Source organism: Alligator sinensis, unplaced genomic scaffold (genome assembly GCF_000455745.1).
Source record: "Alligator sinensis unplaced genomic scaffold, ASM45574v1 scaffold269_1, whole genome shotgun sequence".
Lineage (NCBI taxonomy): Eukaryota > Metazoa > Chordata > Crocodylia > Alligatoridae > Alligator > Alligator sinensis.
In genome coordinates this window covers 1,042,280-1,069,249 of record NW_005842048.1, presented here as the reverse complement: position 1 = coordinate 1,069,249, position 26,970 = coordinate 1,042,280, and the positions used below count along the sequence as shown (strand labels likewise).

The 26,970-nt window shown below is 42.8% G+C and overlaps 1 protein-coding gene across 1 annotated transcript in view; it reads left to right on the top strand.

Annotated features, from left to right (window-relative positions):
* Window positions 1-1,071: 1,071 nt before the first annotated feature.
* FRZB (frizzled related protein) overlaps window positions 1,072-26,970 on the top strand; it is a 74,110-nt gene continuing 48,211 nt past the window's right edge. The window contains exon 1 of the mRNA XM_025203228.1: window positions 1,072-1,107. The gene's annotated coding sequence lies outside the window, so the exon portion shown is untranslated. The remainder of the gene's footprint in view (window positions 1,108-26,970) is intronic.

The window sequence follows — 26,970 nt, the reverse complement described above, 5'->3', positions numbered from 1 at the left end:
CAAATCGGGGACCGAAGCTTTGTACAGTCCTAGTATTAGGGCGTGAGGAACGAGTAGGGGACCCTTGGCATGGGGCAGCATGGTGTAAAACCATTGATGCAGTCAGGTAACTTTACTTGGCAAGTCGTCACCCATTAAAAAAATAAATTTCAACCTGAACCTTCTTACTGTTGTCCGGGGGACTGGCTTACATTTGCATTATGTAAAAAAAAGACAATAAAAATATTTGGTTCTCAGAAAGTTCAGATTGTCAGTAAAAAAAAAAAAAAAAAGAAAAGAAATTATTGGGTTGGCAACTCTGGCACAAAACCATATGGTACGACTCAAAACTTACTCTAAACAATTCCATTGTTAGTAAACAAGGTAAAATACTCTTCCTACCCTTCAAACTATATTATTTTCTGAGAAGTTGTTGGGCAAACTGGATAACATTAATGCAGCTGAGCACTATAGCATCTATGGAAAAACATCCTTTCTTATTCACATTTGACTTGGTTCGAAAGAGAGAAATTCTACCATTTTCCCTGATGAGGAATAGAAGTTCTGTGCTGGAGAATCTTAAGCAGCCTCTATCGTGTTACAAAAGGCCACGCTTTATAGCCACAGCTGCATCTTAAGTACATAAATTACTGGCCACACCTGTGTCTAGCTGCAGTATCATTTTCAAACCTTGGTGTTCAATGGGTACTTAATTTGGCAGCTTGATGGGATTGGTGTGTGTGTTAGAAAGTGGTTCATACAGGTATTTTTTAAGCAAATAGGTTGTTTGTCATCCCTTCTTATTTACTGCCCACTGCAGTATTTCTGAGTAGTCGGTACGAAGTTGGGATTTAGAAAAGAGAATGTGCTTCAGAATTTCTCTTCTAAAGCCATCTGGCTTTTCCCTACTTAATCACGCTTATAGGAGTCAAGGGTGGTATGTGTTTGTGCTGTGTGCTATATAAAGCATATAGTGACAAATGATTTGTCAATGCTATCTAAAGGTTATGCACTCATGGCCAAAAGGATATGGTTGCCTGGCAACAAGTTGTCATTTGACTTTGCCTCCACTGCACTGCAGATGCACCAAACAATGAGAAGTGGATGTTGTGCATAGGAACTTACCAGGTAACATTGCCCATTCTTTGAGAGAGTGAAGTATAGTTGTGCACTGCTTTGGATTTTGTACCTCATACCTAGCATATTATGTAGTAGACTAGCTGTTTGGGCATGATGATTGAACTAGAAATTACAGGAACGATGAAGAACAACTATTCTGTATACCACAGAGGTCCTAGTCTTTCATGGTAAAGTGGAATTTAAGATGTATATTATAGCAATGCATCTGTGATGTTACTCATACAATACTCTTTACTCCTTTGTGGAGAAATTCATATGCCGTATTTCACAATGTCAATACTAATTTGCTTTGTTTGTATACCTTTTGATTTAAGGTTCCTCTACTCTGGGGCTAATGAGTTGCTCCTTCTTTTCTCCTCTAGTAGATGAACTGCTGGATTTGCAGGAGTTCTGGTTGTGTTGGAGCCTCTTAATGGTTTCATACTGAGATGACAATTTTGTCTACTCTTTAGCCTGGTCAATTTCTTACATTTTGGCTCTGTTAGGGTAGCCAGCACTGGCTGGACGAATGGACTTTGTTACTTCTTGTCTTGCCATTTAGCATTTTTCTTTCTTTCCCAACACAATTGTTCACAGTTTTCATACTGAAGCTAGATGCAGAGTTCTACAGGTATCAGGATATTTGCAACCCATCTTTTTTCTTATCTTAATATCTCTTACATAATTGATTGCCGTTTTTAAATAAGGTAAGGGGATTAAATAGCTATTCGTTGTCAATAAAGGGGGGGGTTAAATCTTAGAATGCTGTTACTACTTTTTTGTTAAGGAATGAAAGGAAGAAAGGATCGAACACATAAGATTAAATCACACAAGTGGGATCAAGTTGTGGCTGCCTTTATATGGACCTTGTTTTGGTAGTCTTTCACAGAGTAAGTAGCCATCTAGTACACACAACACCTCTTCTTAAAGTACTATAAAGAAGCTATTCCTTCACAATGTTGAAATGGTGTCTGGTTTGAGAGATGTTTGGCCTACACAAAGGCATATTTTAGGGCTCCCAAGCCCATTGGTCCCAGGCCGAGATTCTCAACCAGAAGTGTTACTTGCCCTCATCTCTAACCTGTTTCTTCAATAAGCATCCCTGGTTTAGGATGCATAGGGAGTTCCCTGTTATAAAGGTTGGACTGGTTTTTTTTTCTTTTGATTTTATCTGGGACTGTTCTGAGTTCTGTCATTACCATTATCAAGATACAATTTTTGAGCTGACCTGCTCCTATGGGGATGAAATCAACAGAACGGTTTAGCTGTGTGGAGAGGAGAATTGAGAGAAGCCCCTTACCCCCACATTTGCAAAGCTGTAGCCAAGTTCACACATGAAGCAAATTAGGTTTTTTTATCAATTAAGTTTGGTTTCAAGTGGAAATTTATGAGAGAGAGTTTTTGTACGTCTAAGTGTTGTCAGAATCATAAATCATAGAGAAGGCTTTTACAATAGAGTTCTGGGGCTACTGTAAAAATCAGTTCAGTTGTAGACGGAGAGTGTCAGCATCTCAGCTGTTACGCTTGGCTGGGAAATTAAGGATTGACCTTTTATAGGGAGATGTTCTCATTCAGTCCTGGGCTAAAGCTGATACCAAGTTGGGTGCATCAAGAGTTGAGAAAAGTTAAATAGAGCTACCAACACTGTACCTGTTTGTGGTCTCCCATTCTAGGTCTGTCAAAAAAAAAAAAAAACCCAACAAAAAACATCTTTGACAAATGTTACCTATCTTAAATTTGAAAGTAAATCTTAATTTAATGACCAAGTTCATTAACTTTAAATGGCCACTGTATGTATGCTGTTGCTACTTGTCTCATTAAAGCTCTAAGCATTGATGTTATCACAACAATAAAATCATAACGGTCCCCTTGTCTTGCATCCAAAATCATATCCAGTAGGATGTCAATGCGTTACCTTGTTTCTTTTTTATTCTACCAGGTCAAAATGACCCATTCGTCAGATACAGCATCAGTTTGTCTCATGCAAATTAATAATTGGAGCCATTCTTAAAAAATGCAGAATCAAAGTATGTGTAAAACTAATATGAAAAAAGATATGGAATAGTTTCTACTGTAGACTGTGTTGCATTGAGACTTATTTGGTATGCGTACAAGTGGAATGCAGTGAAATGTCAGTCAGTGAGATCTTATCCCTAAATGCAAATTCCTTATAAAAATATGGACTAGGTACAGACAGTCAAAAAGCCCACGACTGAATTGATTGTATCTTTGCAAGTTAATCTAAACTGTGTACACCGAACCAATAAGTAAGTGAAGAGACATATTCACTTTTGATTCTGGAAATGCAACCATATGCCTGCAGGGGCTCAGGCCCAAAGCCAGGGGGTGCTAAAGCAAGATTACCTGCTCTGCTGGAGCAGACAGCTTGGGCCAAGACTGACCCACCCACCCTGTGAGCGGGGAGTTTGCAGGGGAGGTGCAAAGCATCCTGGGATGCTGGGGGACTATCAGTTAACTTGAATCTGGAGGGGATCTGGGATGGAAGTTCAATAAACTGATTTAACTTAAATCACTTAAGTGATACTACATCCATCAAAGTTTATCTTAGACCAGTTTCATCCATTTTGAAAGAGGTTTCTGCACACTGAACTTCTGTTGTGTTACAGATTTGAACTGGTTTCCAATCACTTATACCGGTTTATGTGTAATTTCTGTCCCTAGCCAAGAACGAGTAAATAGAAAAACGTAATACCAAAAAGTCTGTGCTTAGTGTATGTCAAGCGCTGTTTTAAATCTTTGTAGTAATAGCATTCTTAGAATCATGTTTTATTGGCTATTAATGGTATCTTCTAGTTCAAGGGTGGGCAATTATTTAGGCCTGCAGGCCACATAGGGAGTTTTAGTGAGCTATTGTGGGCTGGGTCAACACCATCCTCCCCCCGTGCAGCACTTCACCGAGACTCCGTAAGCGGCCCCAGCCTATCCACCTGGCTACACGCCTTGCCCACACAGATCCTGGCCGGTCTCCATAGAGACCCTGGGATCACAGGGCAGTGAGAGTACAGGGGCCAGGCCTGGGGGAGAGCTGTGATCTGCTCCCTGCACACCCCTGCCTGCAGAACCGGTGTCCATCACAGGGGTGTGCAGGCAGTGGATCAAGTCTCTGGCCCAGCCCCAAACTGTCACCACCCCGCAATCCTAGCCTCACCTGCCCATCCCACTCCTGCCTACCTGTGCCATGGCCCAGGCTGCCCCCTGCTCCTGGACTGGGCAGGACTGAGATACCTGCCACAGGCCAGACAAAATCCCTTGGTGGGCCAAATCTGGCCTGCGAGTCATATTCTGCCCACACCTTTTCTAATTAGTATTCATAGCCCTCCAATGGCAGCCTGTACCACAACCGGAGTAGGAGTGAAGGCCTCAATTCGGGTTACCTTCCTAGGCACCCACTTTCTTCCCTTCCCTCTAACAACTCCTCTGTCCTGGGACGCACTGGTCAGGATTTAGGGTCACTGCTGGGGCTATTTTACCCTGTTCTTTGTGGATGATAGATTGAGCACTGGATTAGAACACAAGAACTAGATTTAATTTCTGCCTCTAACTGCTTTGTCTGGGCTGCCATGGGCAAGTCATTTGCCTTGTATCTTAATAGTCTCATCTATAAAATTATGGATCCCTCCTTTCTCACACATCGAACCAAAAATATTTGTCCTTTTATCCGAAAGCCTTCATGGCCTACTTCTCTACTTAGCTCTGCCAGTATTAAGGGGCTAACTCATCAGATGTTAAAATTTCAAACAGCTACCTTTGTACTTTCTCCTCAGAGTTGGGAAGAGTTCCCTTAACCATCATTACTACTTTCTCAGCCTCTTTCACATCTCTCCTTAATTGACCTTTTCTGTGATGTCTTAAGGAAGAGACAGGTCTGACAATAGTTACAGGCTCCTAGCATGCTCCTAACAGGAGACTGTTTTGAACAGAATTGTTTTCATGTCCTTCCACTTCTGTCTGCCCCTCTATCTATCCTGTACCAGGCTGCAAGCTCCTTGTGGCAGGGTCTGGGGGTTTTTTGTTATTGTCTGTGGGTGCATCTACATGTGCTATTAATGTGCTGAAAGCTTACTGTGCAGTAAGCTTTCCCTAGGAGTTCATCTACATGTGCCCATGAGAGCAGCCCAGCGCAGGGCTACTCTTCTCATCTGACAACCAGGGGGAGCTCTGCCCCAGGGTGCCAGCCCTAGACTGGCAGGGGGCATTAGGTTAGTCTGGGGGGCAAGGGTAGCTGTTCCACCTCCAGGGCAACTGCATCCTATCCTACACCTTTGCCCTGGGCAGCTGCCTACTGCCCAGCCTCTGCTCTGGGATCAGAGTGGAGGCTGGGACATTGTTTCCTGACCTGGCAGTTGTCTGCTGCCAGGCCCCAGCTCCAAGGTTGGAGCTGGGGCTGGGATGTTGTATGCTGCCCTGGCAGCAGGCAGCTTCCAGGTCCCGACTCCGATCAGAGAGTGGGGTCTGGGCCATTGTCTGAGACTGGATCAGGGTCCCAGCAGCAAGCAGCTGCTGGATCAGGGGACTGTGCCTCAGAGCCACAGTCCAGCAGCTGTCTGCTCCCAGGGCAGGGACCATGCCCCAGCCCCTACTCTGAGTTTGGAGTGGGGACCTAGTAACAGGCAGCTACCAGGGCAGGAGATGATGTCCCAGCCCTGGCTCTGATCAGCTGATCATAGCAGGGGGCTGAGAAGCAGGAGGCTGCCTTGGGGAAGGGACCGTTCTCCCTCCCTCTTGCCTGGGCTGACCAGGAGCAATTTCTCCCAGTCAGCTGTCTACCCATGCACTACTGCACAGTAGTCACTACAGAGTAAATCTACTACCTGTATTTACAGGTAGTAGAAAACTGCGTGTTAGCCTATTTTCTATGCAGTAGTTGCTTCACATGGTTACATAGTGTTGCTTTACTGCACAGTAGATTAGTGTTCAGTAAAGCATCTCACGTAGATGCACCCTCTGCAGAGTGCCTAGCCCAATGAGACCCTGATCCATGACTACGACTTGTGGGAGGACTATGGTAACACACTGGTATAGTTTCAGTAAAAAGCACTTAAATCTGTTAGCAAAACTTGTAGGTGCCAGATAGTATTACAATATAAGTTTCTATATTGTTATCGCTATTTTAGTACCTGTGTGCCTTTTTACAGTCCATTAAATTACATCGGGGGTTTTCAACCTTTTTTTTGGCTGGCGTACCCCCAGCAGCCAGTCTAGAAGCAGGGAGTCCTCTGGCCAGTCAACAAGAGGGAGGGGAGAGGCCTAGCAGCAAATCCATGAGCCGGGGGGTGGGGAGGTCTCCTGCTGCAAACCCAGAAGTGCCACCGGCAAAACTGGAAGTGCGTCCTGATTCTCCATGCTGCTGCCACATACCCCATGGGGGCTTCCCAAGTACCCCCAGGGGTACGTGCACCCCTGGTTGACAACCCCTGAATTACATGAGTAACATTTGATGTGTGCAGCTTGTTCTTTGTCATGTCTGGGAGAATTGTGTGTGCAGCTCTGTATTTTGCTTCAGTAGCAATTTTGTTTTTTGTATTATGTGCTCACATTAGAGAAGGTAGATCAAAAAAATGTTCATGGACATGTTTTTTTCATGTTCATGGGGTTTTTTCTTTTTAAAGAAAAGTCTTCTCGATAGCATTAACTTGTCCCGCTTTGACTTTCTGTTGCATAACGGTCTGTTCTGACCATTTTCTAGAAAACTCACTTTGCCTCCATGGGGTTAGAATGGAAAGCAGCAAATGCTGACAGCAGCATGTCTATAGCGTCCCTGTATGCTTTGATGCGTGTACTTCATTTTTAGATAAATCCCAATTTACCAGCTCTAGGTATGCTTAGAGCTCGAAGTACTGAATTTTAAATTGTAGAACTCTGTGGGAGGCAAAGTAACATTAAAATGGGCTGCTACTGCTAAATAACCAGTTAATAATTACTAATTAAATTCTTTGCATAAAGTGGAATTGGCTGCATTGAGAGCACTGGAAGTTTCCAGAAATATTGGAGCTGAGAAAGAGACAGAGACAGAAGCAGAGAGAGAAAGCAGTCCAAGAAAAGTAGTAGTAAAAAATTCTGTGGTATTTGGTTTACAGCTCAGGAAAATGTGTTTTTCTAATGTGTTGTCCTAATGACTCCTGCATGACGGTGATTGACAATATTGAGGGGAGAGGACTCCATCATTGTGTGATGCAGTTAGATTAGTCTTTCATGGGCAGATAAATTTTATGTAGGTAAGTATTTATAATTTCACAAATCTTAATCAAGTTTATTCCCATGGCAAATATTTGTGTGTATGATTGCTGGCTCTATTGCTAAAAAAGGTTTGTGTTCCCAATTTTAGTAAACAAACCTGTGGTTTCAGGGAGAGAAAAAAGCATCCATTGTTATGTATACAGTGTATGACTGTGGAAAAAAATTAGACTGAAAACAAACTTGTCAGGAGGCTAGATTTACAGATCTTGTAAAAGAAGTATAGGGGAAAATCTGAAAATGGTCCACCTTTAAAACCTAGAAATATATCTGAAAAATACCACCTGATTTTGCATGCTTATTTTTAATTGAACCAAGAAAGCTTGTTTATGCATTAGGGAAGTAAAGTTCTGCTAATAACTTTATCAGCCAGGACCTTATCAAATGTCTTAGCTGATAGCTTTTTTTTAAAAAAAAAAGAATTTACAGAATATTAAATGAAGAGAAAGAGCCATGATATCTTGAGGAAGCTCTTATGTCTAAGTACTTACATGTTTGCAGGTCTGTGACCCAAGACCTGAGAACCATAAAAGACTAAAACAATGCATTAAGAAAAAAAAACATTTTTATTACAATCATTAGCGATAACCTAATGGATAGTTTAAGTCATTATAAATCACCAGGCATACCTAACTTGGAGAAATGAGGAAATAGACTGGAAAGAAGTGGCAAGTATGGAAAAAGGCTCTACAGGAAACACTGGATTTTAGAGAGAAGGGGCTCTTGCTTTTATCCTGTTGTGGAGTAATCTTTTGTGTGTGTGTGTGTGTGTGTGTATGTATGTGTGTGTATATATATATATGATCACTTCTTATCATGTGGTAATATTTACAGTCAGTTAGTGCTGTGTATTTAATCTAATTGGTCTGCACTTTCCTATGTCTACAACACCTCTCCACCATTTTCTGTAACAAAAGAAAAGAAACTGGAAAAAAATATGTAGTCAAGCCTTGCTAACTCCAGTAAATAGTTGGAGACCCATTAAGAATCCTATAGTCAGTGCAGGATTTAAATAATGCATATAAATAAAATCTGGGGCCACTTGAATTAGGAGGCTAGAAAAAAATAGTGAATAGTTGCTGACTTAGGGAGCACCATCCATCCTGTACTGAATGAAGACCAAGTCTTGTGGAAAAATAGCATGTAATCATATAGTTCAGGACTTGTCATTATGTACTTGTGCAAAGGAACTGAAAATTTAATTCTGACATTTTCTAACTTCTAATGTCTTAACTGTACATCTATAGCATTCATTGTTTTAATATAGTTTTGTTGACAAACAGGGTTTCCTAGATGAATTATTGTTCATAGTTTCATAGTTGGTAGGGTCGGAAGGGACCTGAGTAGATCATCAAGTCCAACCCCCTGCCATGGCAGGAAGAAAGCTGGTGTCAAACAACCCCGGCTAGGTGGTTGTCTAGCCTCCTTTGAAGACCCCCAGGGTAGGAGCGAGCACCACTTCCCTTCAAAGTTGGTTCCAGATCCTAGCCGCCCTGACTGTGAAGTAGTCTGAATCTACTTTGTCAACTTGTGGCCATTATTTCTTGTTACTCCCAGTAGTGCCCAGGGGAACAGGGACTCTCCAATTGCCTGTTGGTCCCCCTTGGCCAGTTTGTAGATGGCCACCAGATCCCCTCTCAGCCTTGTCTTGTGGAGGCTGAACAGGTTCAGGTCCTGTAGCCTCTCCTCATGTGACCTGCCCTGCTGCCCCCTGATCATGCGAGTGGCCCTCCTCTGGACCCTCTTGATGCTGGCCACATCCCTCCTGAAGTGCAGCGCCCAGAACTGGATGCAGTACTCCAACTGTGGCCTGACCGGTGTTACATAGTGGGTCGAGGATCACCTCCTTGGACCTGCTCATGATGCATCTGTGGATGCATGACAAGGTGCGGTTAGCCTTCCTCACCGTGTCCTCACATTGGTGGCCAATGTTCATCTTGGAATCAATAATGACTCCAAGATCCTTTTCTGCCTCTGTGCTGACGAGAAGGGAGTTCCCCAGCCTGTAGGTATGCTGCTGGTTCTTCCTCCCTGGGTGCAACACCTTGCAATTGTCAGTATTGAAACCCATCCTGTTCTCATCCGCCCATCCCTGTAACCTGTCCAGATCTAGTTGCAGCCTGTCCCTCTCCTCCAGCGTGCCCACTTCTCCCCACATCTTAGTGTCATCTGTGAATTTGAACAAGGGGTTTTTCACCCCCTCATCCAAGTTGCTGATGAAGATGTTGAACAGTGTGGGCTCTGGGGAACCCCACTGCCCACATCCCTCCAGGTTGAAAATGACCCATTCACCACCACTCTGGGTGCGGCCCTCCAACCAATTTGCGACCCATCTGACTGTGTGGGCATCAACACCACAGTCGCTTCATTTTTTAATGAGAATGGGGTGAGAGACAGTGTCGAAGGCCTTCCTAAAGCCCAGAAAGACTATGTCCAACATGACACCCTCATCCAAGGATTTTGTGACCTGGTCGTAGAAGGCCACCAGGTTGGTCTAACAGGATCTGCCTCTAATGAACCCATGTTGATTGGCCCTAAGCATAATCTCCCCTGCTGGTCCCTTGCAGATGTGCTCCTGGATAATTTTCTCAAAGAGCTTCCCCAGGACTGAGGTAGGACTAACAGGCCTATAGTTTCCTGGGTCCTTCTTCCTCCCTTTTTTGAAAATGGGGACCACATTGGCCCTTTTCCAGTCCTCTGGCACCTCGCCAGAGCACCATGAGTGCTCATAAAGCTGTGCCAGGGGTCCCACAATTACCTCTGCTAATTCCCTCAGCACTCTGGGGTGGAGATCGTCAGGACCTGCTGATTTGAACACGTCTAGTCCCACCAGAAGTTCCCTGACTAGGTCCTCACTGATGCTGGGCCTGGCTGTGCCTCCTCTGTGTCCATCTGGGATCCCGGTGGGGGGGGATGACCCGGTCCCTGCTCAGAAAAATGGAGGCAAAGAAATTGTTAAAGAGATTAGTTTTGTTGTCTGGTGCGACCACCAGATTTCCTAGCATGTCCTGCAGAAGCCCCAGGTTGCCTGGTACCTTCTTTTTACCCCCTACGTATTTAAAAAAGGACTTCTTGTTATCTTTGATCCGGGCCACTACTTCCAGTTCCGTCTCCGCCTTAGCCTGCCTAACAGCCCTCCTACAATCTCAAGCAATGGAGGTATAATCCTTCTTGGAGATGGCCACTCCCTTCCATTGGGTGCATGTCTCCTTTTTAGCTTTGAGACATTCCTGGTTGCTTTTGGTGAGCCATGGGGGCTTTTGAGCACTCTTGCCCCCTTTGATCTGCGTTGGGATTGTCACCCTTTGGGTTTGGAGGATTGTCTCCTTAAGAAACGACCACTCTTCCTGGACTTTCAAATCCCCTCCCCTCTGGGACCTCAGTGCCTCCCTGACTAGTCTCCTTACCTGATTGAAATTGGCCCTTCTGAAGTCCAGGGCTGCTGCCTTGCTGCAGGCCTTTGACAGCCTGCGCTGGATGGTGAATTCCAGTAGGCAACGATTGCTATCGCCCAGGTGGTTGAGAACCTGCAGTCCCCTCACCAGGTCATTGCCTGTGGCCAGGACCAGGTCCAGCAGAGCATTTCCCTTGGTGGGACTGTGCATCTCCTGGGTCAGATGGAGGCCCCGTAACTCGGCTAGGAACCTACGTGAGCGGTCAGACTTGGCTGACTGCTCTTCCCAGCAGATGTCTGAGTAGTTTAGGTCACCCATGATGACTATGTCCCTTAACTTAACTGCCTCCGTGAGCTGACCTGAGACTTCCCGGTCCAGCTCTTCCCCCTGGCTGGGTGGTCTGTAGTAGACCCCCACTTAAGTCACTCTCCCCCTGGGCCCCTCGTATTCAGACCTAGAGCACTTCAGTCTTCCCCTCCTCTGACCCAGTGCAGTTTGTTGAGGATGTGTATTGCTCTTTGACGTAGAGCGCCACACCCCGCACCTTTCTTCCCTGTTCTGTCCCTCCTGTACAGCCTATAGCCCTTGATGTTTACCACCCAGTAATGAATTGGGTCCCACCAAGTTTCAGTGAGCTGGAGGGCTCCTTTGAAGGTATATACTGAAGCAAGAGGTATTAAAAAGGAGGGAAGCATAGAGTGCATTTTTTTAAGCACCGTTTGTAGACGGACAATTAAAAGAAGCTAGGGAGCAGAGACTTACCAAATAACTGCCAATGCATAGGTTCACCAACTCTGACTAAAGCTATTTCAGGAGATTTTTTTTTCAACAAGATCTAATGTCATTTATAGGGATGCACCGATAGAGATTTTTTGGGTGATACAGATTGCCATTTTTTAACGAGCCATATTGGTTGATACCGATCCAATTGCCGATATGCAGCCGGACAGCTTGGAGAGCTGTGTCTGGCTGGCAAGTCTGTTGTGAGGGAAGGGATGTCAGTGGTGGGGGGGAGATTGAGGCCCCCATGGTGAGGGAAGGAGTGGGGCAGGGGCAGGCGCTGCACAGCCAGGGCAGAGCAGCTCATCCGGGGTATGAGGGGGTGGGGGGCGGCTCCCACTGCTACACACGTGCCAGGAGGGCATGCGGGGGCATGTGCCTCTGGATCTGTGTGCAGGGTGAGGACAGGCTGCCTCTGGGGCTGGGGTGGCACTGAGCTCTGCCCAGTGGATAGCTGGGCTGGGCCGGGCTGTGCTCAGGGCGGGTTGGGGCAGCACTGAGGGGGAATGGGGGGGGCTGCAGCCACCCCAAATTTTGCCATAACCCCCCCTTCCAGTATCGGCACTGCCCAGCCCCAGCCCACCCTCGCCCTGCACAGGAATCCAGAGGCATATGCCCCCCATGCCCTCCTGGGGTACATGCAGCAGCAGGAGCTGCCACTCCTTCCACACCGTAAGTGAAAACTAAAATGGAGCAGCTCACACCTAGTAAATTACGATGGCTTAGCTTTCACTTATTGCAGGATTTTTGGGGAACACAAACAGCAACTGCACATCAGCTGTCCTGTAGTAACTCTCCTGTGTTCTTCTCTGTCTTTGGAAACCTCCAGAGGATAAGAGGCACGAAGGTATTCCTGCTGTCCAGCCCCTTGACTGAAGAGCATGGCTTTGCAACCATTTTGAAGCACTGCTGGAGGGGGTGGCAGCTAAATTGCTCCAAACTGGACCAGGATTTGGAGTGTTCCAAGTGAACATACACACCTGTACCTCAAGATCTTATGAAGTTTATGAACTTGTTTGGTAACAGTTTGAGTATGCCAATTGCCCAGACTTTCATCATTGTAGCTTTCCCTTCCTTAGAAGGGTCATTTGATATTCCTAAACTGTATGCATATTTAAAAACATCTCACCATCTTTTTGTTGGCATCGGGAAGAGTGCTCTTAGCTGGTGCTATTGGTGGGTCCGTACTCATAACAATAAACATTAAGAGTTATACAACTTTAAATATATTTCAACTATCTTAATATCACCTGATTATAATGTGACTCCTGATTATAATGTTTAAAGTCTGTTATGGTCACTATGATTACAGAAAACTGTGTAACTTTCCAAAAGTACTGTGCTGAAGCTCTATGTCAGTTCTAATCTATTGATATAAATTTGTCTGCACTTACTGAAATTACATGAAATCTGAGTTTTTAAAATCATTGTTCATGAATTCTCTGTTTTTAAAATGTTATTAGATTGTTGAGGGGAAATGTATTATCATGTGTTAACGACAAGGGTGCATGTCGTCTTTCCTCTATCAGGAAAACACTCTAACCTTGTTTCTCACTGTCTCCCTTTTCAAGGGACATGCAGATCCTAAATTATTTATGTTGTGAATGTAAATTGGATTCCAACAGGGCCTGAGTTAAATTTAAAGCTATCAGAACAGGAATTATTTGAGGACTTTAACTAGACTGTAGTATGCAGCAGAGGATTGTGGATCCTCAGTCTTCATACACTGAAGAATTGCTATATTGGAGCAAACCAATGATCCTTAAAAGAGGAATGACATTCAATTAAGAAGAAAATTGAAACTAATATCTATAAAATCTTTCAGGGGGCATCTACACATGTGCTTTACTGCTGAGTTGACTAATTAGCTCCACACTAGCGTCACCATTTATACATGTGGCACTATTAGGCCGGCGTGAACTCACTAACTCTGCTGGTGGATAGTACTTCCCAACACAAGTACTACCCTACAGCAGAGTTATTCACTCCACTGAAATGCACGTATAGATGGTGACCAGGGCTGGCTGGGGTAAAAGGGTGCTACACTGTGGAGGCTGCCTGATAGCCCTATGTTGTAGCACCTTCATGCCCCAGCCAGCCTCTCCGCAATATGTTGAGCCAGGGCAGAGCAGCTCTGGGCTGGCAGACTGACCCCTGGGCCCCTTGCCAACCACAGCTGCACCACCCCGGCTTAATGTGCTGCAGTCCGCGGCACACATGTAAACACTGCACCCTGGAGATACAAACTCTTGTGTGAACTGCACTGGAGTTTATTCCTGCCTAATAATTGCACATGTAGATACACCCTCAAACTCTCAGATCCATTGATTCCAGTGGTGCCAGTCCTGAAATCACAATCCAAAGTTAAATGCAAAGTTGCTTTCTGTTTGGCATACAATTTTTTACAGACTAAAGCCCTGATTCTACAAATGTTTAAAAACATGCAGAGCTATATTCATCTGGTAACTCCTACTGAACTCAGTGGTGCTATTCATGTAGGTAACATTATACAGATGTGTAAGTGTTTGCAGAATCAGGACCTAGGACTCTCATAATGACTTCAGTGGGAGTTGTAGGTGCTCAACACCTCTGAAAATCAAGTCAATTTATGTAGGTACCTATTTTAGGCAGCCAAGCTCAGAAATTTTGCTTTATGTTTCTAGACATTCTGTTTACATAGATACTGATCCAAACATAAACAAATACCTTGGTTAAGTTAATTGAATATGTCCCCCACATATTACATTTTCAATATGAACATATAAGTGCTGGTGTGATGTTTAAGTGTGCAATAGGGGTGATTAAATTGCTTAAAAATACTATGTGCAATGATATTTATGGGGTTACTTAACTTGCTTTTTAACCTGAAATAATGCAAAGGGGAAAAGTGATAAGTTTTGGTACATGGCTATAAATTTGGATCGTTTCAGGATCATAGATTAAAAAAAACAAACAAAAAACCCCCTTAAGTTTTCTATCAACCTACAGAATAGGCTCCAAGTAAAAGTTGGAAGTCCTATCTACTGCCACCTTCAAAACTAGACATAGCTGGATATTGACATATCCTGGATAGTAGCAGCGTTCAGCAACATAGTAAATTCCAATTACACTGCAAAAATGAATTGTGGGACACAATAATTGAGGCAGTGGGCTATGCGGCATTGTTGTGTACAGTGTTAGTAAGTCCATTGTCAAAGAAGTTCTACGATCCATAAATGATAACAAGTCAAGCTTGTAATCTTTTTATGGATGTCTTTTTCTGTATAACCAAATACTTTTGAAAAACATACATGAAGACACTTCTTTATTTGTACAAGCAAACCAAAATGGATTCTTATGTCCACGTTGAAAACCTGCATTCCAGCTGGCAGACCCAGCTGAGAAGCTATAAACTTTAAGTGGCTGCCAAATGCACTCAGCCTGCAAATAAGACATCCATGGTTATATATAAATGCATCTATATTAGAAAGGTACAGGAGAGGCACATCGTGCATGGGACAATCGCCATCCTTGTTGAGTCTCTGAAATGTCTGTCAATTGCACCCTATATTGTCTAAAGGGAAAAGTAAATGGGCATATGTCCATGCTCATACTTCTAATTCCGCCCATAACAAAGGATGTAGGCAACTGGAGCAAATCACTTTTCTGCTGACATTTCAAGAAGAAAGGTGGATATTAGTAAATATTAAACAAAAAAAATGAATCTGAATCATAAGCACCCAGATCGCACAAAACAGTTAATAATGAATTGTCTCATAAAAACAGCATGAAAAATCACAGGTCTGAAACAGATAGCATTAAAAGGAGCTTTTCTTGTTCCTTTCCACGTCTAAGTTGCCCAAGCAGAAGTTTGAAAGATTATTAAAGTAAGTTAATAGTCTCCTGTGTTTTGTCTACCTGAGGGAGCTGTAACAAGACCTCAACTGAAACAGGAAATGTACAATAAATCCCTTTTTTATGACTCTGTAAGTCAATTATTTTATGGTTTTAGTAACAGCTAGGTAAAAGTATTTTAAGGTTTTCTGGATATGTAAATAAATTAAATTCTAAGTAATACTAAATTTACTACAAAAATTGTCAGGAAAATGAAAACCTGCTCTGTGAATACTTACTTCTATCTCAGTATAATTTGTTCTCCGCAGTAGGTTTGCTTACAGCCTGATTTGTTAAACGTCAACAGTTCTGTGGATTGTGTGTCTGTATGGTAAGCTGCATGCAGTGAAACAAAAAATATTGGAATGGTCATTTGGTCATAGCAGACAGATTTCTAAAAACAAAAATACAGTATTAGATGCAGGATTTTCTAGCTACTAGTTCTAAAGGGCAGGAGTTTCACACAAAATACATTTAGCTATTTAAAAACAAGAGCCCATCATGAAGGCAGCTGGGTGTCTGGTATCACTAATCACTAATCAATAAAATATAAGAGAAAACCCATCTTGTTATGGGATCACTGTAAGTCATTTGAAAAACCAGTCATATAAATGGAATGTGGAGTTAGAAAAGACCCATTATGTCACCTACTTCCCTACTCTAGGTTAACTAGGGTTTTTTGTTCAGTCTAAATATAAATGTGCCAAATGACTGGCCCTTCATTCCTTCCCTTGGGTAATTATTCCACTAGCTAAAAGATCTCACTGTTAGGGATTTGTGTATATTCAGCCTTTTTCCTTTCTTGACTTCATCCCTTTACTCTTAGTTGTACACCAGTTAATTATGAAAAATATTTCCTTTCCCTCTGCTGAATTATCTTCAAGTATTTCTGCACTCCATTACACTTAATCCTTAGCCAATTCTTAGAAAGTGTGTGTGTGTGTGTGTGTGTACACATGTATGTGTACACATACACACGCGCGTGCACACACACACACACACCTTTAGCTGTTTTTGTAAGACCTCTTCTCACTCTGATTGTGTAAACATTTGTTGTGGTGGTTGTTGTTAACAATGTGGAGACAAACCAAAAGTCTGACCAGACAAACCAGTCTTTTGAAGCTTTTCAAAGACTGGGTTGTAACCGACTACCAAGGCAGAGCAGGTTTCAGACATGTGCTCGTTTACATCAGCTCTAATTACAAGTATCCCAGTCTCTTTTTTATGTATATAATATACAATGTTTAGTGCATGGCTATTCTCAGCTTCATATCATTCAGCTGCTTTGTTTTCATCTGTTTTCTGTTCTTCAAAAGCGTGAACTGGTGTAGCTGCATTGTGTTTCTGAGCAATGAAATGCTAAACTGCATAAAGTGGGTACTACAACTCATGACAGCCATGAATTGTCAGGGCAGATAGAGCCTGATTTTAGGATCATAAGAAAAGTAGCCTGGAAGGGTCCTCACAAGGTCATGTAATAAAGCCCCCTGCTCAAGGCAGGATCATCCCTGAATAAACTATTCCAGCTAAATGTCCGTCTAACCTGCTTTTGAAAACTGCCAAGGATGGAGATTGCTCTGATTAAAGCACATGTGACAAGAATTAGTATAAATAAGCAGATCTCTGAAACCTGCTCTGATACTTGATCATAGCCCAGGTTTGGGTAGGGGGTGCTTTTGCTTGACCAAAGCTCTAAGCAAGTTGGGAAAAAAGGTTATGACAAAAAAAATCTACAAGGAAAAGAGGCAGGCAAGTTCTTTGAGTAGATGTGTTGAGGCAACACAAATTAAAGACAACAAAAAGTCTTTTTTTAGGTATGTAGGGAGTAAAAGGAAGGCACAGGGCAGCGTAGGACCCCTACTGAACAAGAAGGAGCAATTAGTGACAGAGAGCGGGGACAAGGCTGAGCTATTCCATGAGTTTTTTGCCTCAGTGTTCTTGAACAGGGGTCAACATAAGTCTCCTAATGGGCTCTTAGACAGGCGTCAGAGGGACACCAGCCCATCAACTGCCAACGCTGACTTGGTGCAGAGTCACTTAGATGGACTGGATGTGTTTGAGTCAGTAGGCCCGGTTGAGCTTCATCCGAGAGTACTGAAGGAATTGGCTGGTGTCCAGCAGAACCACTGGCACGGCTGTTTGAGCGCTCGTAGCACTCGGGTCAGGTCCCGGAGGACTGGTAAAGGGCCAATGTGTTCCCTATTTTCAAGAAGGGGGGGAAGGAGGATCCGAGTAATTACAGGCCAGTTGGTCTCACCTGCATCCTTGGAAAGGTCTTTGAAAAGATTATGAAGGATCATATTTGTAGGAGTCCAGAGGGAAAAATAAGGCAGCAGGGAAACCAGCATGGATTCATAGCAGGTGGATTGTGCCTGACCAATCTGGTTTCATTTTATGACAGGGTCACAAAATGCTTAGATGCAGGAGGTGTATGTCGTTTTCTTGGATTTTAGCAAGGCCTTCAATATGGTATCTCATTCCATTCTCATAATAAATTAAGAGGCGGTGATATAGATGTTTACATGGTCTAATAGTGTAAATGCAACAATATTTTGGACTAAGCAGACCTAAAAATAAGTAACATGAAATTAATATAATTGGTTTTTAGTATTTTAACTGGTAATCTTTTAAACTCTGTGTATTGCTACTATATTACATGGGATCAAGCATCCATCCATTCATACTTTGGCTTTGTATTTCTGTTTATAGTGATAGAAAATCACAATTGTAGTTTAAGTTAATGCCTATACAGGGCAAACTTTGTGTGCAGTTGGGTGGCCTGCATTAAAAATGTAGCATCCAAAAACAATTTTAATAAAACTTATCATCTGAATTATTGTGACATAAATGTAAATAGAGGTCACTGTATCTTTTTAATAGGAGCTATTCCTATAATCAGATGTTCAAGAGGAACTGCAGCAGAAATGGTGGCAGTGGTAAGAAATTTTTTTTAATGTGATTATTTCAAGTAAACTTGCTAAGCAGTATTTTTGTTTTCATAACTCCAAACATTTAACTATGTTCTTTTTTTTTTTCAAAAGAAAAAAAACAAATGACAACATTCATGGCTGGTTTTCTGTTATCAGTTACAGAAAGTACAAGGGTAGACATTGTGTGCTTAGTCGATACTCCATACCTTTTTTGAAATGTGGATGGTGATGCATGTTGCTTCAGCCTAAAAAATCTTTTATTTTCATAGTTTCATAGTTTTAGGGTCGGAAGGGACCTAATAGATCTTCTAGCCCGACCCCCCGCCAGGGCGGGAGAACAACCCAAAAACACAAACAAAACCACTCACCCTAAAAACAAAAACGGGACTCAAATGAGTCCAGCCAGGTAGGTATCCAGCCTCTTCTTAAAGATCCCCAGGGTAGGGGCCAGCACCACCTCCCTTGGAAGTTGGTTCCAGCTCCTAGCCGCCCTAACTGTGAAGTAGTTTTTTCGGATGTCCAATCTGTACCTCCTCTCCATCAACTTGTGCCCATTACTCCTTGTTATGCCAGCGGGGGCTAGGGGAAACAGCGTCTCCCCCAAACCCTTCTGGTTCCCCCTAGTGAGTTTATAGACGGTCACCAGGTCCCCCCTCAGCCTTCTCTTGTGGAGGCTGAATAGGTTCAGGTCCCGCAGTCTCTCACTGTAGGGTCTGCCCTGTTGTCCCCGGATCATGCGGGTGGCCCTCCTCTGGACCCTCTCCATGTTGTCCACATCCCTCCTGAAATGGGGCGCACAGAACTGGACACAATACTCCAGCTGCGGCCTGACCAGCGTCGCATAGAGGGGGAGGATCACCTCCCTGGCTCTACTCGAGATGCACCTGTGGATGCACGACAAGGTCCGGTTAGCCCTGCCAACCATGACCTCGCATTGTCGGCCCATGTTCATCTTGGAGTCAATAATGACACCAAGATCCCTTTCCGCCTCCGTGCTCTCAAGTAGGGAGCTCCCCATCTTATAAGTGTGCTGCTGGTTCCTTCTACCCAAGTGCAGCACCCTGCACTTGTCCGTATTGAAACACATCCTGTTCCTGTTTGCCCACCCCTGTAACCTATCCAGATCCTTCTGCAATCTCTCTCTCCCTGCTGGCGTGCTCACCTCCCCCCAAATTTTGGTGTCATCAGCGAATTTAAACAGGTTGCTTTCCACCCCAACATCAAGATCGCTGATGAAGAAATTGAACAGCGCAGGCCCCAGGACCGAGCCCTGGGGGACTCCACTACCCACCTCCCCCCAAGTCGAGTATGATCCATCAGATTTAGCAGATTTAGGCTAGACATCAGGAAAAACTTCTTCACGGTAAGGGTGGCCAAAATTTGAAATGGGCTTCCAAGGGAAGTGATGCTACTTTGGGGGTCTATAAGAGAAGGCTGGATAGGCATCTGGCTGAGGTCATCTGACCCCAGCACTCTTTCATGCCTAGGCAAGGGGTCAGACTCGATGATCTGTTGAGGTCCCTTCAGACCCTAGCATTTTTATCTATGGGATATCTTCTAGTAGATCAACTGAGTAGTTGGAAAAAAGTTCTTAGCAAGCTTTTGGGCACAATCACACTTCTTTTGGCCTAGGAAGTCTCTGCCCAAAGAAGGGTGATTGTGCCCAGATTCTTGTTAAGAACTTTTTTTCAACTGCTCAGTTGGTCTACTAAAAGATACCACATCTACTCAAAGAACCTTGTCTGCCTATGTCCTTAGACCAGCACAGCTACAACCAAAAACCCAGCTACAAGGAAAAGAAACTCTCTTGGTAGGGATGGCTCTAGTGTGTGGGGTGCTCTTCTGCCTCAACTGGCACTGAGAGGCAAAAATGAATCTATAATTATGTAATAAGAGTCTTATTTTGCATTATCATTTTAAAACATTTCAGTGCCTCGGTTGCACTAGTTGGAACAAATAAACAAATGTCAGTGATTCCTCCTGTCCCAGAAATCCTTTGTATCATACTTTTGTTTTACAGTACGTTATTGTTCCTTTTTACCAGTTATTATGCTCAGTAAAGTCTTTATTTGATAGGGAGGTGGTTTAAAGCTTTAAAAATATCTGTTTTAAAAGCCTGAGGTTTGCTAGTTTATAGAGGCAATAACCAAACAAGCATCATAACTCCTCATAAATGTTAACTCTTGGTTTTAATCCAGTTTCTGATTATTACTGACTATTTGCCTGGCAAACAGAAGAGGAAACGAAAGAAAAGTAGATGAGGAGGACAACAAGGGAACAAATTAATTGTAGCCTTCCAGAAGCAGCTCCTTTCTCAGCCTCTGTTTGGTGCAGGTACATGAAGAACAAAAGGTGTCAGTCTCCTTTTACATTCTTGTCGCATCTCTGGGTTGTTACTAGGGGTGTGTGAAGTGGGCCATATTTGATTCAGATTCAACCTGAATTGGGGACAGTGATTTGATTCGTTGATTTGGATCACTGTCCCGATTCCATTCAGCCAAATCTGAATCTGAAGATTCAGTGCTGATTCATAGAATCAGTGATTCAGCCATAGACAGCTTTAAATGTTTTTTCTATATACCTTGAGGTACCAGGCGTAGCTCATGAATGCTGCAATGGTGGGGTGGATGGAACATCCCACAGGAGCACTGGGGGGGCCTGCGTGCTTGGCGGCGACCCCAGAAGTGGACCGGAAGTGCTTCTGGTCCACTTCCGGGTTCACCGCTGAGTGTGCCGCCCCCACCCCGCCCACCTTCCCTGGCTCAGCAATCGGCCACGGGGGGACCCTGGGTGCCCCCTGAGACCTAGGAGGCACCAGTTGCTGAGCTGCCCCGCCCGCCTGCACGCTCCCCGGCAGAGCCAGAAGTGGACCAAAAGTGCTTCTGGTCCACTTTTGATGTGTTTTAGTTCAAAAGTGCACCCCCACCATTTTCTCAGCACTGATGTGCATTTTGCTGTTTATACAACTGCACTCACCACAGTGCCGGGTACTTTAAAAAGCACCCAGCACTGTGGAGCAAGCATGTGTACAAAATGAGTAGATGTCAGATGTCAAATGTCAGATTCTGCTCAGTTGGCTATAAATGTCAGATTCATGTGATAGCCTGTGTTCTATTATTATTATTATTCGCATACCAGCTACTTAAAACCTACAGGAGATTCACAGGCAGCTAGAGTAGATCATGGAGCATTAACTGAGCACACTTTTATTGAGAAATTCATGTCTGGTACTCAAAATTAACATGAAGCTGCACTTGTTGATAATATCAGTCACTTCTAAAAAGTGCTTTGAGATCTGTGCTATAAGGTATTACTACTTAGTGCCCAAAAAGTATTTAACATATTTATTAGCATATGTTATTGTGAGGCATCCTTTTCCAGTGAAGACAAGTACAAACTGAGGGGACAAGGAAGGAATTCCCAATCATAGTACAATGACAATTCAATTTTGCAACAGCTGGCCACTCTTTCTGGTTGGTCTAGGGCAGGATTAGAGAATTACTATAGGCATATGCTCTGCCAAGAAGGTATGCACTATTTATTTGGTCTTCCCTGACTCCATGCTTCTGCAGGTGAAAGACTTCACACTCACAGGGATGGAGGAAGGGATACGGCCAAGTACAATGAATTACTGGAGTGGGACTCAGAAGACCTTAGTGTTTTTTCCCAGCTTGGAAACTGACCTACTGAGTGACATGGAAGGTTCTTCACCTTTCTCTATCAGTTTCCCCACTTGTAAAATTTCAATATTAGTCTCTTTATAAAGTGCTTTTAGCTGCACAGTTGCAAGGTATCAGATAGGAACTAGGTTGACCACTCTACTCATGTAACAGAAGATCCCTGGTGTCTCTAACTCTAAGGGGACATGCATTTTCATTTTAATAAATAGGTTCTATTTTCTACAGCAATTGTATTTATGTGGGCAGGAAAGATTATTTTTTAAATTCATTTTCTTGCCTTATTTTAATTTTTTTCTCTAGAATACAAGAGCAACTTATTCAGATGACAGACAGGATCCAGCAGGCACAGTTTTTATAGAATATAATCATTTGGGAGTTAAACTTAATATCTCCCTCTTGCTCTTTTCCCTTACCTAACAGACCCTTCCCAACCAAAGGCTGACATTGGGGGTTGAATTGTTCTGTAGTACAAGAAACAAGTCAGCAGATGTTTAGGTATAGAAATTATGTTAAAGTAAAATGTGTTTTGGGGCTGTGACCGGACTGTGTCTGCCAAGTTTTGGCCTGAGGCGAATTTTTACGACCAAGTATAAACTGATTTATAATGGAAATGCTGACAGGCCATTAACTCTAACAGCCCTGTCATGCTGCAATCTTACCATCCTTTTGGCAGCAGAGCATCTTGCGAGAAAAGATTCTTTGGAGGAAAAGCAGAGTGCTGGTGTACGGACTGCAGGTTGGCACATTCTGCACACTCATCACTTTGAGCAGCTTCAGACTCCACTAACACAGCACATGGGGCTCGTTAGCAAAAAAAAAGAAAAAAAAAGGCCAGGGGGGAGGGGAGAGCAAAGGAAGAAAACGTTTCTGAAAGTAAATGAATAGCAAGTATTTTCACATACAGGTTGGAAGATTTTAAAACAGATCACATATGAACATCTGTTACTATTTTGAGTTTATGCAGATGTCAGCATTTGCCATACTGAAAAAGTATTTACAGTACCACTTCTGCTAAAAAAAAAAAATAAAAATGCAGTATCATTGGAAGATCTAAAATCGAATGAAAAAGAGATCAAGTTTTAATTAATTGACTTTCAGAACAACAGAACTAGGCATTTTGATAAACATGAGTTAGTATATCCAGCCAGAAAATGTACTGGGAGGTAGGAAAAAAGGAGCAAATATTTTTCGATGCGATTCCAAATGGAGCTGGGTATGTTTGTTCAAGATCAGAATTTAGCTCTAGAAGGGTCGAGCCAATACCCACCGAATTCAGCGGGATCGAGTCCATTAATTTTCATGCATATTTGGGCCAGGTTCCAGAAGTTCCACAAGTAACTATATACTCCAAAAAATGAGTAGGCAAATCTGCTTCGAAATGCGAAATGACATTATCACTTTTGCTTTATGAAATTCAGCATAGAAGTAAGGGGAGAGACTCATGGTTAAGGCACTAGATTGGGCCAAAGGAGATTTGAGTACAGTTCCTGGCTTGACCACAGACTTTCTCTGTATCCTTGGGCAACTCTCACTTGAACTGAGCTTTTTCAAGAGATTTCCATTCCTATTTAAGAGGGCCACATTTTCCAACTTGTTTTGCAGTCACCAGCTGCCTTTGCAATAGTTATAGTTAACTTTACAAAAGAGGGAAACAGTTATGTGTGCTGTGCACTTTTGGAAATTGGCCTTAACTACTCTGTGCTTGACCTCACCCTCTGTGCAATGGCAATGTTATGTTTGTCCCACCTTTGTTATGTCTATTAAGCTCTCTCTACTATGTCTTTTACTATGTGTATGGACCCAAGAGCATAAGAAGTTCTATACTGGGTCAGACCAGTGGTATATCTAGCCCAGTATCCTGTCACCAGCAGCAGCAGCAGTGGATGCTTTAGAGGGAGAGAATATGAATACCATTGGTTTAGAGGTACCAGAGGAGAACTGAGTCAAAGTTGGGCAGCTTTTAACTGTGCCTGTGCTGAAGTTGGGGGGAGGGGTGGGTGGAGGGAAATGGGAGAAAAGAAGCAGCAAAGGCACTAAGCACATATCCCCTCTGGCTGAAAGTTTCCTTTGCACCTGAGCCAGGGCATGGGGGCCAGAGACAAGTGACTGTGGCCAGGGCACAGCTCTCAGCTGCCTCTCCTGCCCTGCAGCTGATAGACACAGAAACCAGCTGGGTTGTTCTGGCCTGCTGATTTATAAAGCTTGCCAGCCCATGGTTGTCTTGGTTTTTTTTAACCTGGCTTTACTATCAGCCTCTACAACCTCCTCTGGAAATGAGTTCCACAAGTTAACTATGATCTGCATCAAAAGTATTTTCTCTTGTTAGTTTTAAACCTGTCTTCTGCTAGAGATAGGGAAGAACTATTACAGATTTAGTTTAGACTGCAAGATTTCTTTTCAAGGACCAGAGGAAGAATTTTGTAAGTTTGAAACGTTATCCCAATGACATTTGGTCCAATAAAAGATATCACCCTAAAAAATCCTTGCTTTTTACATCATTTCTGGATCATCACAGCTACAACAGCACTTACACCACTGTAAGATTTAAAAATATATATATTCTTAACATATCCTTGCATCCTTAACCATTGTAAAGCCATGGATTCTAGGTGACCTGCAAGTACAGTAGGGTTGTAACATTTGGTGCTGAAAGCTATGAACAGCAACAGTCAGAGGAGTGTTCAGCAAACAAGTGATTGTAATTTACCTTGGGGAGGGGGGAGTTTGAAATATGAATCTTCATTTCTACCTGGGAGCAATTTTACAATCTTTGCATTCTCCTATGCCTGAGGAAGGGTGCGCATACTTTGAAAGCTTGCAAATAAAGAATATTTTTTTTGCAATTATCTAGTTGGTCTAATAAAAGATATCGCCCCTAGCACACTGACTGAAAAGAAGTTGCCACTCATCCAAATGGAAGGGAGTTTATAATTAAAGCATGGATTTGAAACACATTACAGTCCAAAAGTAATTCAATCCCCCTAATTCCTAAATCTGAGGTGAGTATAAGGGTGAAAGTCAAATAAGATTTGAATCCACTGTACACATTCATTTAAGTTCACTTGCTTAACAGGATTTCTGTTTACAGGCACTTATGGATGTGAGCAGCTCCACTGAAAACAAGTGAGACTAATCAGATGCATAACTGTAAATATATGTATATGTTAATGAAGTCAAGAGCCTTTTTGTCTCTTCTTGCAAAATGCAGAGCTCCTAGTGGAACTGGTCCCTACCTTCTTGGATCTGGTTATTTCACAGAAGAACAACTCAGCAGGCAACTAAATCCTAGTAACTAATTGGTTCACATCACAGAGGCTTTCCCTGTAAGCAGCCAGATCCTATTGAAATTTAGAGTATCATTGCTGCTTCAATGGAAATAGGGTTAGGACCTTTGGTCACACAGTCAGGGCATTAGTGACTGAAAGGTACCTTTTGATGGTCTTTGTGAAATAATGTAATGGTTTCAGTCCACTTGCTTCTGTACTGGTGTTCTTGTTAACAGTATCAACAGAAAGTCCAGCTCATGGAGACTGAACTGTGCTCTCACCCATAGAAGTACTTATTCCAGAATGGGGTTAAGATACACTAAAAGATTTCCATCGTCTGAACAAGGTCTGGCCTGAAGATAATAGAGACCTTCCTCTCCCTTTCAAGTTTTGCATCTCTTACTAACACTAAATTCCCCCCAGTTTGTAAAAGTCAAGAGAACTAAATTAATGATTTAATTTATACATGTAATAGTTCATACATAAACCTAATTCAGCCTACAGGGTCAGTTCTACAATATATAAGTCTCATATAAGAGAGGAATAAATCCCTGTCAGAATTCATTCTATTAGGATATGTCTATGCTGTTACATTGTGGGGCCAGGCAGTGCCATTCTGAAATACACTGTTCTGCACCCTCTGCCTCCCAAACAAGAAGTGGCTTAGCCATTTTACTGTGACTGTGCATGCATCAGTAAGGTTCTGCTTAGAACAGATAGTAATCTGCTCTAATTGGGTACAGACATCCCCTTAGACCTTGATCCTGCAAAGACATGTGCTTACTTAACTATGCACACTATGAGTAGTCCACTGAAGTCCTGGGGAGAATTCTCAGGGTTGAATGATGGTCTTGTTTAAACCAATGGGAATTTTGCCATTGATTTCAATGAATCAATGATAGCCCCCCCCCCCCCTTAATTGTGAAGTTAATCACATGTATAAGTCTTTCCAGGATTGGGATCTAGGATTTCAACTTCACAAATAATGTTCTGTTTCCACATGCTGTTCAAATTTTCATTCCAGTTCCCACATACTTAGTTCTTACAATATGCTTCTCCAGTCAGTATTTTGATTTGTTCAGTCCTGGAAGGTATTGAAGCAATGTTGCTGCACAAAACAAGAGAAACAACTAAATGATCAAACAGTTGCTTGGTATGTTTAATACTGGGAACAGTGTTTAGATGGTACAAAAGAACTGCGTTTGCTAAGCACACAAGAGAAAATTCCTCTAAGACTATTTTTTTATCAGATCAGTCCCCCAAAATGTGATCTCCCTTTGTCAAATCACTGATCAGGGTGCCATTCAAATACCAGTATACATATTTTCTAATGTTGCATTCAAGAAAGCAAAGCTATCAGTTGTACTTGTTTGAAGCTAAATTTTTGCATTTGTTTGAAGTTGTCAGCTTTTTTATTTGTAATTTCTCACTACTATAAAAATGCTCATCATTCAAAACTGGAAGGTACTTTTTCCACTCAGGTCATTTTAAAGATGTGCAGCTAACTATATGACCCTAGTGTACTACAATTTACCTCATTAGAAATACAAGTTTCTTTTTTAATTTATTGTGCTATCTGCTGTAACGTATATTCAAAACACAAATGTCCTTTGCTAAGAAATAGTTGAAGGATTAAGATTTCTTTTTTAGTTGATGCATGTAAGTAAGTAATTGTAGCTCCTACTCCTGCTGA